The sequence below is a fragment of the Symphodus melops genome, assembly GCF_947650265.1.
Source record: "Symphodus melops genome assembly, contig: scaffold_354, whole genome shotgun sequence".
In the NCBI taxonomy this organism is placed as follows: Eukaryota; Metazoa; Chordata; class Actinopteri; order Labriformes; family Labridae; genus Symphodus; species Symphodus melops.
In genome coordinates, this window is record NW_027636448.1 from 1 (window position 1) to 2,500 (window position 2,500).

The following is a 2,500-nucleotide window of genomic DNA, read 5'->3' on the forward strand; positions in this document are numbered from 1 at the left end:
AGACGGGCGGTCAGTAAAACAGTCGTGCAGTCAGTGAAACTGCTAACAGTAGCAGAGTCAACATCTGGTTCCAATCTGAAGAGACTAACAAGAAGTGCTGTGTGTTCACTGGAGTGTGGGCTCCAGCTGTCACTCAAACACAAATAACCACAGACCCCCCCCCCCCCCCCCCGCCCCGCCGCGGGCGCCTGTCTCACAGCGCATAGATACCCGTCTGTCTCTCCATCCTATGTATCTCACTCTTCACCTGTCAGCGCGGCATGTGTCCTCCATCCGTCTCTGTCCTCCTCGCATGTGTCAATCAAACCTGCACAGACGCTGTACGTCCATCAGCGTTGGACCCGAGGAGAAGACAGACCGCCCTCAGACCTCAGAGAGCTTTCTGATAAAAGCACATTCCAGCTTCTGTTATATTTTTAAACTGAGTCAGAGAGAGAGAGAGGGCGAGCGAAGGGCATGACGTGCGGAAAATGAGCCACAGGTCGGACTTGAACCCGAGCCGCCTGCCTGTTGTTGCAATAAGAGCAGCAAGGACTTCAGTGTTTCTACTGATGCTAAGAAGTGATTTCACTCAAAGGATGATTCTGCTTTCACACCTTTTATTTAATAACTTTATAAAGTGAAGTCATTTTTCAAACTGAAGCTCAGGAAGTCAACAGCAGGGTCAGATATCTGTCACACCTCCGTGTCTCCCAACCTGAGGGTCACGACCCCAGCAAGAGGTCGAGGGACAGACATCAGGGGTCAGAGGTCAGATTATTGTTAGCCTGTGAAACAAGTAAACAGATATCGTTACAGAGAGCTTCAGTCTTTTTATTTTTGCTTCACAGTTTCGGACGTTTGAGGAGCCGCTTAGCGTTGCTCTCGGGTTCGTCGAATGTAAAGTCTAATCATCTCTAATATTTAATATGAACCTGCAGACACGACAAACGACAAATGCTGAACACAACAACGTTCCTTTGACTGAAAATGTTCACGTCTCAAACGTAGGTCGATTGGCAATATGCAGTTCATGTGAAAACTGAGACTTTACCCTCATGTGCATTACAGTTCCAGTCAGTAGCCATGTGTGAGCTGGTGGACTTTAACAACAATGGCGGACACTTGAGGTGTCGGAGTATTTTGACAGGTAAACATGATGTTTACATCCCAGTAAACATTTGTAGTTTGGGCTCACTCTGAGAAACAACTCCACCTCATCGTCCGTCCACACAAACATTTGTGTGTCATCCATTTTGGTTTGTTCTCATCTCTGCATAAAGTCACACCACCAACGATTAGCCTGGCATGTGGACGACAGCGTTTCAGATGTTGTTGATCTTTTTTTGGAGCATAAGCACAGCGGGACTCACGTCACACAAGAACTACAAGATCACAGAGAACTACAAGATCACAGAACTACAAGATCACAGAACTACAAGATCACAAAAGAACTACAAGATCACACAAGAACTACAAGATCACAGAGAACTATAAGATCACAAAAGAACTACAAGATCACAGGAAGAACTACAAAATCACAGAATTACAAGATCACAGGAAGAACTACAAGATCACAGGAAGAACTACAAAATCACAGAGAACTACAAGATCACAAAAGAACTACAAGATCACAGAGAACTACAAGATCACAGGAAAAACTACAAGATCACAGAAGAACTACAAGATCACAAGAGAACTACAAGATCACAGAGAACTACAAGATCACAGGAAGAACTACAAGATCACAGGAAGAACTACAAGATCTCAGGAGAACTACAGGATCACAGGAAGAACTACAAGATCACAAAAGAACTACAAGATCACAGGAAGAACTACAAAATCACAGAGAACTACAAGATCACAGAACTACAAGATCACAGGAGAACTACAAGATCACAGAGAACTACAAGATCACAGAAGAACTACAAGATCACAGAACTACAAGATCACAGGAGAACTACAAGATCACAGGAAGAACTACAAGATCACAGAGAACTACAAGATCACAAAAGAACTACAAGATCACAGAGAACTACAAGATCACAGGAAGAACTGCAAGATCACAGGAGAACTACAAGATCACAGAGAACTACAAGATCACAGAGAACTACAAGATCACAGAGAACTACAAGATCACAAAAGAACTACAAGATCACAAAAGAACTACAAGATCACAGGAGAACTACAAGATCACAGAGAACTACAAGATCACAAAAGAACTGCAAGATCACAGAGAACTACAAGATAACAGAGAACTACAAGATCACAGGAAGAACTACAAAATCACAGGAGAACTACAAGATCACAGAGAACTACAAGATCACAGAGGACTACAAGATCACAGGAAGAACTACAAGATCACAGGAAAACTACAAGATCACAGGAGAACTACAAGATCACAGGAAGAACTACAAGATCACAGAGAACTACAAGATCACAGGAGAACTACAAGATCACAGGAAGAACTACAAGATCAGAAGAAAACTACAATGAACACTGCTGACCACTTGTTGATGTT